Source organism: Triticum dicoccoides, chromosome 4B (assembly GCF_002162155.2).
Source record: "Triticum dicoccoides isolate Atlit2015 ecotype Zavitan chromosome 4B, WEW_v2.0, whole genome shotgun sequence".
NCBI classification, from domain to species: Eukaryota; Viridiplantae; Streptophyta; class Magnoliopsida; order Poales; family Poaceae; genus Triticum; species Triticum dicoccoides.
Genome location: NC_041387.1, coordinates 261,108,083 through 261,120,474, shown reverse-complemented (window position 1 = coordinate 261,120,474; position 12,392 = coordinate 261,108,083).

Sequence of the window (12,392 nt, the reverse complement as noted above, 5' to 3'; positions counted from 1 at the left end):
TTCGCCCCAACTTACCCCTTCGAGGACCTAGACTATAAATAGACCGTCCCCTCATCCTTTCTAGGGTTAGCATTGGTTTAGCTCATATTTGTGTGAGAGCCTTGCTCATCCACTTGGTTACTTCTCCTCGGAGCTCACGACCTCTTCGGAGAAGATCCCCCAAGCGGATTCAGGACCCCTTTCTAGGGAAGACCCCCAAGACTTCCTCACAGACAAGGTCGGTTCCTTTGTATCCTTACCTTTGTTGACTTTGGATCTCGTGTATCTCTTTGTGTTCGGTGATCTAGCACACGTGTGATTGATTCTATGTTGGTTTAGTGAATCTCTCTCATTTTCCCCGTGTTTCCCCTTTGTGCTTCCGCGTGTTCTTTGTGATTCCCCGTAGGATCCACTCCAAACGTGAAAGATCGTCCACATAGGGTTCCGCCCTACATCATCTTGGTATCATGAGCCACGTTGATCACGTTTTTGGAGCCCCTACCCCGTGTTTTCTAGCTTAACTTTGTTGTTTTCGTCCTAAATCCAAAAATCCCGACCAAAAATAGCCCCAATTTTTTTTTGTGATTTGTTGGTTTGATGATGTTTTGTTGATTTTGATCCATGGATTTGCTTGGTTTCAAGTGGATCTAGCATTCCCCCAAGTTTCACCTCTTTCCATCCACAAAATCCATCGAATTTTGACCCCGAAATCATCCATTTCCGCCCCAAAATCACGCAACGATTCGAGCAGTCGAGAAAATCCCGACACGAGCGGTACTAGCGCCCTCCAAGCGGTACTACCTCTGAGAACCACAAGCGGTTCTACCGCCCCACGAACGGTACTACCGCCAGGCCCTGTTTCAGCCGAAACAGTCGAGAAAATCCCGACACGGGCGGTAGTACCGCCCAGGCCAGTTTCAGCTTTCCGAGTTTCACCATTTTCACCGTAACTTCCACATCCGGAGTCCGATTTTCGCGTTCTTTAGCTCGTTGAGAAGCTATTGACATCCCCCATCCACCTAGACATGCTACAACATCTTTAGACACCATCTAATTTTCTGAACGTTGGCATCTTTGCCTAGGGCTTACACCACATCATCCGCTATACCACCTCCAGTTTCCGCTACCACCATTGTTGCTTTTGGTCTTTGAGAATTTGAGTTGTGGTTCCCGTGTCCTACTGTGTTTCGGCTACATAGGTACGGTTCGACGTCAACATTACCACCGCTCATATTCGCCAAGGACTCATCATCGTCAAGGACGGTAACCTCGACGACATCTTTGTCATATCTCCCAATTGCATTGATAACCACATAGCCTTACTTTTGCGTTGCTTACCTATCGAGACTAGCCATTGAGTATTGCCGGCAACGTGACTTGTGCACATTAGTGATCATACTCCATAGCATACATACCATACCATAGTGGTGCATATCTTGGGATCCACTTGTGTGTCACAAAGTTGTCATCGCATACACAATTACTATCTTGGTTCGTGAAGTTTTGCATGAGAAAAGAGCTCAAAAGAGAAAGAGCCAATCAAGCTTTTAAGCAAAAGAGAAAGATAAGCAAAGATCTTATAAGCAAGAACCATAGCATCATACTACATTAAGATTGTCATACTCGATCATCTTGGATCATAGCACCGAAATACCATACATATAGCATACTTGGGATAGAGATCATTGCATTTTTGCCTGGTAGGTTGTGCACAAGCTCCGTATCCGCCGATTGTGCAATCGTGCTAGCGTCTCTCTAGTATTGTGCAACAAGAGCATTTTCGTGGATTCCACATTTTGGCTCACTTTTGGTTTGCACAATCCCAGTTATCTATTTGCGTGTGTGTTTCCGTGTACCACTACTTGCTTGGTCTACTTGTTACATTTGCGAATTTGCGAATCTTTTTCAACATCTTTGAGTCAAGCTAACGATTGCAATCAATTTTGTGCCACCATCCTAACCAAGCTCCACCATAAGCTTTTACTTGTGTAGGTGTGAGAACCGACAAGAATTGGTACCAAAAGTGCTATTTCATTGTCCGCATTTGAGTGAACTTGATTCATCTTCAACATCGGTGAAGGTACATTTGGTATACGTTCTTCTCCTTCTACCACTTACATTTTTTTTGGAATGATGGATAGGCCAAGTTCTTCTACAAATCCACCCCTCATCGAGAACGACGACGACATGTCATCATTCGTCACAAAGAGCCACCTCTTTGGTGCTCAAAGTGCGTTACACCAAGAGCAACAAGCTATGAGCGACAACATCGACAACCTCGCCACCGACTTGCGACTCTCCGAGCAACATACAAAAGACTACTTCGACAACAAGTTCGACGCTCACAAGTAAGAGAATGATGCAAGAATGGACGAGATACGCGCCTTGATGAGGAACCGGCATCCTTCCACTTCTTCATCCTCAAGACGGAGCCGCTCGAGTCGACACTCCGACGACACCTTCTCCGACTCAAGTACACTATCATCGAACACTCTTCGACGAGCCGCACGTCACAACCGTCATGCATCTCGCAACCCGCTACATGACAAGCATTCAAAGGAGCAAGTCGATGAGCAAGTCCCTCGTCCTCAATCAAACCAAGTCGTTTTTGCTCAAGCTCAAGAACGGCAATGACTACGGCGCCAAGAAGAAGAACGAGCGCGTCTACACCAGGAAGAACAAGAGGCCGAGGCTCAACGTCTTCAACAACAACAACGAGAACCACAAGCTCTTGAGGCGCAACGTGCCCTTCAAGAATCAAGTCGAGCCAACGCCAACCGCAATCGCGAACGGCGCAATCAAGAGGAAGCTCTTCAAGAAGAAATCCAAGAGAGGAACTACCAACCGCGTGTGCAACGTCAAGGTCCACAACCTCCTCCACAAGCTCGACAAGCTCTACCTCAACTTCAAGCTCAACAAGAACAAGTTGACCATGGACTTCCTCCACGCCAAGAGAAACATGAGGATGATTACCCTCCATGTCAAGGGCGTCATCATCACCATCGCCAACAACACAATGAAGACCAACGCTATGGAAAGCTCAAATTCACAATGCCCAAGTTCAATGGAAGCAATGATCCCGAAGAATACCTCTCATGGGCATTGAAGGTCGACAAAATTTTCCATTTGCACAACTACGAGGAAGAGAAGAAGATCTCTATGGAATCGCTTGAGTTCCAAGACTATGTGCTCATATGGTGGGAACAAGTCCTTGAGCGCCGTGAAGCAAGAGGTGAACCACCCATCACCACTTGGGCTCAAATGAAGGAAGTCATGCGAGCATGTTTTGTGCCAACCTACTACAACCGCGATCTCTTCAAGAAGCTACAACCCCTCAAGCAAGGAACAAAGAGTGTTGAAGAATACTACAAGGAAATGGAGATTGCCATGATTCGATCCAATGTCACGGAAGATGATGAGCAAACAATGGCACGATTCTTGAATGGACTCAATCATCCCATCAAGAAGATCGCCGACTTCCAACCCTACTCCAACCTCATTGAGCTCGTGCATCAAGCGACCAAGGCGGAACTTCAAGTGCAAGATGACTTCAAGTACGCCAAGTACTCATCCAAGACCTACGGCTTCTCCAACAATCAAGCTTCAACAACTCCTCCAACATCTACATCAACCAAACCTTCTCCAAGCAATGACAACAAGTCAAGTTACAAGAAACCTTCGTCAAGTTCAAGTCATCTTCCTCCTAATACAAGCAACTTCGAGACGCGTGCTTCGTCATCTACTCCGACCGATGAGACCATCAAGACAAGCTCCTTCAAGTGTTTCACTTGCGGCGGCCGAGGCCACAAGTCCTATGAATGCACAGACAAGCGCACCATTATCCTCAACGACGATGGCACCTATGACTCCATGAGTGATGAGGAGATGGAAGCTCTTGAGCAAGTGGCCATGCACCGGCGCGTGAACGAGGATGAAGATGATCAAGTCTTTTGTGATTAGGATACGAGCCCCGCTCTCGTTGTCTCCAAGGTCTTGACTCTTCAACATCAACAAGAAGAAGACCAAAGATGCCACATCTCCCACACAAAGGCCGGCATAAATGGAAGGATCGTCAAGGTCATCATCGATGGAGGTAGTTGTCACAACTTGGCAAGCGAAGAACTATGCTCCAAGCTTCAATTGGTCAAGAGGAAGCACCCGCACCCCTACAAGGTTCAATGGCTAAGTGACTCCGACACTATACGAGTCGAGCATACGGTCCAAGTCTCCTTCAAAATCGGTGCATATGAGGACACTTTGGAGTGTGATGTGGTCCCAATGTCCGTTTTCCACCTCCTTCTTGGTCCATCATGGCAATTCGACCGTGGTGTCATCCAGAATGGGCGTACCAATCACTATAGCTTCAAGATGAAAGGGAAGGAGTATGTGCTACGACCTATGTCTCCTAGTCAAGTGATAGCCGACAAGCAAGCCACCCATCATGGAGAGAAGAGTGAGAAAGTTACCCACCCAAAAGTGAGTGAGAGCCACAAGCCAAACTTGAGCGCCTCTTCGCCTAGAGAGAAAAACCTCATCCTATTTGCCACCAAAAGTGAGATGAGAGAAGTGTGTGAGAACCCATCGAGTGTGATGCACTTTGTCCTTGTGTGCAAGGACGGAGAGCCAACAACTAACACCTGTTACGAGCTACCTTTAGTGTTTCAATCTCTTTTGCAGGAATTCCAAGATGTTTTTCCCGATGAGCTACCTCCGGGTCTACCTCCACTACGAGGCATTAGGCATCGAATCGACCTCATCCCGGGAGCGCCACTTCCAAACAAAGCTCCATACCGAGTCAATCCCAAAGAAACCAAGGAGATTCAACGGCAAGTACAACAACTTATTGACAACGGTCATGTACGTGAAAGCTGAAGCCCTTGTGCCATTCCCGTTATACTTGTGCCAAAAACCGATGGAAGTTTCCGCTTGTGTTCCGATTGTAGACCTATAAATGCTATTACCGTTTGCTATAGGCATCCCATTCCTCGCTTAGATGATATGCTTGATGAACTTAGTGGAGCCAACTTTTTCTCAAAAATTGATCTTAAAAGTGGCTATTATCAAATCCGCATTCAAGAAGGTGATGAGTGGAAAACTGCTTTCGAAACAAAATTTGGCTTATATGAGTGGTTAGTGATGCCTATGAGTTTGTCGGAAGCACCCGGTACTTTCGTGCGTATTATGCATCATGTGCTTCGACCTTATATTGGAGTCTTTGTTGTGGTTTACTTTAATGATATTCTTGTGTTTAGCAAAACCATGAAAGAGCATATTAATCATGTTAAATCTGTGTTGCAAACCCTTCGCAAGGAAAGCCTTTATGCAAACTTGAAAAAATGCACTTTTGGCATTGACAAAGTGGTTTTCTTGGGTTTTGTTGTCTCTTCCAAGGGTGTCCATGTTGATGAAGCTAAAATTGAAGCAATTAAAACTTGGCCCCAACCCACCAATTTGCAACAAGTGCGTAGTTTTCTTGGTCTTGCAGGTTTTTATCGCCGCTTTGTGAAAAACTTCAGCACCATCGCCGCTCCTTTACATGCTTTGAGTTAGAAGAATGCTCCTTTTGTTTGGGGATCTTTGCAATCCACCGCTTTTGATGAGCTCAAGTCTTTGCTTACTCATGCTCCGATTCTTTCTTTGCCTAACTTTGACAAAACTTTTGAGGTTCATTGTGATGCAAGTGGTACCGGAATTGGTGGAGTTTTGATGCAAGAAAAATGAGCCATTGCTTATTTTAGTGAAAAACTCTCCGCTGCTCAACTTAACTATCCCATTTATGACAACGCATTGTATGCTTTAGTGCATGTGCTACATGTTTGGGAACATTACCTTAGACCTCATGAGTTTTTCATCCATACCGATCATGAAACGCTTAAGTACTTAAAAGGCCAAACTAAGTTGAACAAGCGTCATGCCAAATGGAGTGAATTTATTGAATCTTTCCCCTATGTGATCAAGTACATTAAGGGCAAGGAAAATGTAGTTGCGGATGCACTTTCACGCATATGCACACTTGTCACTACACTTGAGTTGAAGGTTATTGGCTTTGAGCACATAAAAGACTTCTATGCGAATGATCCTACCTTTGCTACTCCTTATGCTAAATGTTTGACTCATACATCTTGGGAACGATATTACATCAAGGATGATTATCTTATGAGAGCTAACAAACTATGCATTCCCGAGTCTTGTCTTCGTTTGCTTCTTTTGCAAGAGGCTCATGGAGGCGGACTTATGGGACATTTTGGATGCGACAAGACTTTCGCCACGCTCTCCAAGAACTACTTTTGGCCAAAGATGTTCCGCGACGTCTCACGCTTCACCACAGGATGCTCAACATGTCGCAAAGCTAAGTCTATAGCTCAATCCCATGGTCTTTACATGCCTCTTCCTATTCCTTATCAACCTTGGGAAGACATTAGCATGGATTTTGTACTTGGTTTGCCTAGAACTCAAAATGGCAAGGATTCCGTCTTTGTTGTTGTGGATAGATTTTCTAAGATGGCACATTTCATTCCTTGCAACAAGATAGACGATGCTTCACATATTGCCAATCTCTTTTGTAGGGAAATCCTGCGACTTCATGGAGTGCCAAAGACGATTGTCTCCGACCACGACGTCAAGTTCTTGAGTTACTTTTGGAAGACACTATGCGCCAAACTTGGAATCAAGCTATTGTTCTCTTCGGCATACCATCCTCAAACCGACGGCCAAACGGAGGTGAAAAACCGTGCACTCTCCACTCTACTTCGCGTGTTGATCAAGAAGAACATCAAGGAGTGGGAGGCATGTCTACCCATCGCCGAGTACGCCTACAACCGTGCAAGACATTCGACGACCGGCAAGTCCCCCTTCGAGGTCGTCTACGGCTTCAACCCGTTGTCCCCATTGGACATTCTACCTCTTCCTCTACAAGAGTGCACCAACCTCGATGCAAGTTCTCGTGCAAGCTACATCAAGAAGATGCACGAAGATACAAGGCACACCATCGAGCTCCAAGTACAACAACTAGTGACCAAGCTCAACATCAACAAGCAACCCATGGTCTTCAACATTAGCGCTCTCGTGTGGCTGCACCTTCGCAAGGACCACTTCCCCAACGAACGCAAGTCCAAACTTCTACCACGAGCCGATGGACCCTTCAAGGTGCTTGCGCGCTACAACAACAACGCCTACAAGATCGACATCCCACGAGACAAATACTCTGTGAGCGACATCTTCAACATCCATGATCTCTCCCCGTACCATGGTGATGAGGATTTCGATCCGAGGCCGGATCTTTCCCAAGCGAGGGGAGATGATGCGGAGCATCCTTCGATTATCCCCGTGGGCACTACTTCGACTATAGAAGCTCCAAGTGGACCCATGACAAGAGCTCAAGCACGTGCCATCCAATCCGAGGTTAACTCTCTCCTTGTCGGACTTCCCTTTGACCCACTTGAGACATGGCTACTACCTCAAATGGAGATGCTTTGCGTGCTTAGGTACCAAGGAACCAACCTAGAAGAAGCTACATCTCAAGATGGACATCAAGAGCAAGAGGAGGAGCTGCAGAGTCCAGAATGGGTGGTACTACCGCTCAAGCCAAGCGGCACTACCGCTGAGCCAAGCCAAGCGGCACTACCGCTCGCCATCCGTCCTACTTCCGCCGAACCCAACAAACTCCAGGAATCGAACGGCGCCAGAGTGGTACTACCGCCCCTCCAATCGGTACTACCGCTGAAGCACCTCAAGCGGTACTACCGCCCTGCCTGCGTGCAGTGTTCCGGGCCGAGGCCCATGTACTCGTTTCGCCCCAACTTACCCCTTCGAGGACCTAGACTATAAATAGACCGTCCCCTCATCCTTTCTAGGGTTAGCATTGGTTTAGCTCATATTTGTGTGAGAGCCTTGCTCATCCACTTGGTTACTTCTCCTCGGAGCTCACGACCTCTTCGGAGAAGATCCCCCAAGTGGATTCAAGACCCCTTTCTAGGGAAGACTCCCAAGACTTCCTCACAGAGAAGGTCGGTTCCTTTGTATCCTTACCTTTGTTGACTTTGGATCTCGTGTATCTCTTTGTGTTCGGTGATCTAGCACTCGTGTGATTGATTCTATGTCGGTTTAGTGAATCTCTCTCGTTTTCCCCGTGTTTCCCCTTTGTGCTTCCGCATGTTCTTCGTGATTCCCCGTAGGATCCACTCCAAACGTGAAAGATCGTCCACATAGGGTTCCGCCCTACATCACACCTCCTAATACAATTCCACTAGCATCACATTCAAGCTCAAAAGTCTTATTAAAATCAGGAAGTTGGAGTAAAGGAGCATGTGTCAACTTATCTTTCAATACCGTGAAGGCTTCTTCCTGTGCGGTACCCCAAAGAAATGGCACATCCTTCTTTGTAAGCTCATTGAGAGGTGCAGCAATGGTGCTAAAATCTCTCACAAAAGCCTATAGAAACCAGCGAGTCCAAGAAAACTCCTCACTTGTGTGACCGTTTTGCGGTGCGGCCAACTCTCAATAGCTTCAATCTTTGCTTTATCAACTTCAATTCCCTATGGAGTAATAACATAGCCAAGAAAAGATACGCGGTTGGTGCAAAAGGTGCACTTCCCAAGGTTACCAAACAAATGTGCATCACGTAGAGAAATAAAAACAACACATAAATGTTCCAAATGTTCTTCCAAAGATTTGCTATAAATCAGTATATCATCAAAATAGACTACCACAAATCGTCCAATGAAAGCACGTAATACTTCGTTCATTAGTGTCATGAAAGTACTAGGTGCATTAGTTAACCCAAAAGGCATGACTAACCACTCATATAAACCAAACTTAGTTTTAAATGTTGTTTTCCATTCATCACCCAATTTCATACGAATTTGATGGTATCCACTACGCAAATCTCAAATTCTTACCAGTTCTTACCCAGCAGCAGGCGGTGATCGGCAACCGTTGTATTCAAAACTCTCAAAGCTTGGATAGAGCGATTACCAGAGAGAGTGAAACGCACGACGTAGATGTATGTGGAGCTGGGAAGGCTTGTAATATGGTAGCAAAAAGGGTCAGCAATAATCAATTCAGAGATGCAAAGTTGAATAAACGCTCAACCACGGTACTGTGCTGGTCCTAGGCTAGACTATGCTAGAGACGCGAGCCTAGAACACCAACAAAATCACGGCGCGGCACGTAAACAAGGGAGGAGCACACTCTGATTTTTTTTCTTTTTTTCCCTTTTTTTGCACTTTTTTTCCTCTTTTCTTTTTTTGCTCCGCAACAATTTTTTTCAAAAAAGTCTACAAATGGTCTAAAAACTGCCTAGCCAGATGTTTTTTGAGTTTGGAACTATTTCTCTACTGCGGGTAGCACGGAAGTTGGGGAGTCCTTCTATGTCACGACTCGGAGTATGGCGTGATTTGGAAATCCAAAACAGAGTAACAAAATACTGGACTCGGAATAGGACTGGTGGCGGAGATGAATTTGGTGGAACTCGGACTAGTGGCGGATATATGTTGCAGGTGGACTCGGATTGGCGTGATGGCGGTGGATATGTGGTGGCGTATATGGACTCGGATTGGTGGTGAATATGTGGTGGTGGTATATGGCAGCAGCGACGATGATGATGCGATGGTGATATATGGCAGCGGCGACGTGACAACCTGTGAACAGAACTCGAAACTCTAAAGGACTAGACGCTAAGACCAGCAACTTGACACGATGATGCAACCGCAAATTCAACAAAGCAAATACAGAAAAGATTATGCAAAGGCTCAGATTGGTTCGAATGGGATGAACTAACCCTAATTTTTTTGGCTTTTTGTGGACTATAGGTATGAAGAACAGACTCGATCTAAACTACGAAAAACTGTAAAATCTCACCGAGCAACCTGGAAATCTGATACCACTTGATAGAGGCAAAGGTGTCCCGTCTTTCAATGAGATGATGGCTATCATTTTGGAGGAAGTCGACTTTGACGATCCGACTACGAACGTGCGATGACGTCGCGCCTTAGCAATCGCTAAACCAACTCCGAGAGGTTATTGACCACACTGGAGCATGATCAACCTGACCATGAAGGTCTGTTTCCTACAGGCAAACGAAGAACAAGCAAGAAACTAAGATTGCAATCTAGATATTGCGAATATAAGAGGAAAGCTTTATTGATCAAGGTGGGGTTCTGTGACGCATTTATCTGGTCGTTGAACACAAACGAAGTACACGAAGTTGCAGCTATGGCGAACTTTTAATCTAAACAAAACCCATAGTCTAAACGGTGCCCTAAGGGCTGTATATATGGAGGAAGAGGGGGGGAATTTCGTGGCCCTTGGGGAAGGGGTCCAAAACCAACCCTATCTCTTGTTTCCCGACACATACGGACTCTAAAAACAGCCTATACTTATGTATTTCGAAATTACATGGGCCTGGCCCAATAATAAGGTGACGCAGCACTTAGAATAGCCTCTGGACGAAATTTATGAAGTGGCATCTTGTATATTTCGTCCAAGGCTTCATGCACTCGTTATGGTGGCTTCAAATTCCTGAAATCATCACTTGCAACTCCATTCTTGTTCCCCTGGCGCATGCCATCAACTCCATGCTTGTTCTTGCTCCAATGTCCATCCTTCTCCAAGCTAGGCCCTTCATTTCTAATCAAAACAAATGTATCCAATTTAGGCAGCATCATATTCTCATGAACATTAGAATCATTACCAAGAAACGAAAGTACCTGGTAATTTAATTGGCGTGCGCGAGCTCTAGTAATTGGTCCGGCATATGTAACAGTAGGGGTTGTGGGTGTAACAATGGTATTGATGTCCTCATCAGATTGCGTACATAAGCTTGCAAATTTTTTACTCACCAATGCAGTAATAGATGTGCAATCATGTGTTTATGTTTTTATAACATTTCTCCGTCTAGCCCAACATGATATTTTCACCCAGGCCAGCAAGTCCACGGATTTCGAGAAAAATGCAAATGGATTTAAACGGGCTGCATAGATGCTACATCATTGTTTCACCCAGCCCACCAAAAGGACTAAAAAACAAATGGACTTGCTGACATGTGGGCCAGTAGGTCGAAGCCTAAGAATGCGTTGGATTTACATCCAACGGCCAGCATTCTTCTTCAATCTCTCGTCTTCTTCCCCCAGCGCTGTCGGGGACGCCTGCTCCAGCCTTCGGCGTCCAGTGGCGTTGTTTTGCGCTCCTCAGCGAAACGCTACCCCACTGACGGCCAGGCCATCCCTCCACTCCGCACCTCCTATTGTTCTCTACCGAGTGTAGGCCCACCCCGCTCCCGAACCAGTCAAATTTCCCACTCCTCTCCGTCTGCGACTCCACTGCCGCATCTTCCCCATCTCCGGGTCGTTCCAGTCTGGGGCCTCGCCGTCGTCCACCGCCTCGTTGCGCTCGGCGCAGCATGGTCAACATACAAGAGTCATCGGAAGAGGACTGTACGTGGAGAGCCTGACGGCTGGGACCCACGAGGTCCATGGTCGCACACAGGTAAAGTTCCTCCTTATTACGCACTGTACGTGGGCTGTACGTGGGAAGGGCTTCTGTATTTCTCGAAAAAAACGTTCCCCCAACTGACAGGTCGGACCCACCAGTTATATCTTTGCACGCAAGGAAGTGCCTCCTTATTACGCACAAAAAAATGAGTACCCCCTGCTAGCTGGGACCCACCATAGTGGTTGGCTGACTTGTGGGCCTACTAAGCTGACAAGGACGGAGGGCTTTGTCAACTTAGTCAATATGAATGATTCTAGCTCCAGTGACCGTCCAATGTCCATCCAACGGCCATAGTGCTTCTTAAACCTCTGGTCTTCTTGCTCCAGCCGCCCAAAGTAGCATCGGTCGTGCCGCGTGCTCGTGCCTCTCGTGGCCGTCTGTGATGCCGCGGAGGCCTCACCGCCCCCTACTACTCCCACCGCTGGCCCAGGGCATCCCTCTACTCACCCACACCCCCTGTTATTCTGCAGCGACGGCAGCCTCACGCCGCAGCCGAACCAGTGAACTCTCGTAATCCTCTCTGTGTGGGCATCCACTACCGCGTCTTCCCCGGCTCCGCGTCGTCCCCTTCCTAGGCCTCGCCATCATCCACCGCCTTGGTGCTCTTGGCGCGGCGTGGTCAACGTGGTCAATGACCGACTTCCATCGGAAGAGTACTGTACGTGGAGAGGCTGGCAGCTGGTTCCAAGGCGCAGCTAGGTCCACAGCCATAACCCAGTTTTTTTGTGATTTGCCAAGTAAGCCGCTTTGTCAGGCCTGTTGTGCTGCAAATCTTTCAAGATGAGGGGAGCTTCTTTCGGCTGGACGAGAAAATGACCTATCAGTAATGAGAAATGGGGTGTACATTTATTTTTATGCGTGGACAATTTGTTGGATTTTATATTGATATACATTAATTTTTAAAATCATTTTGAATGTGACTC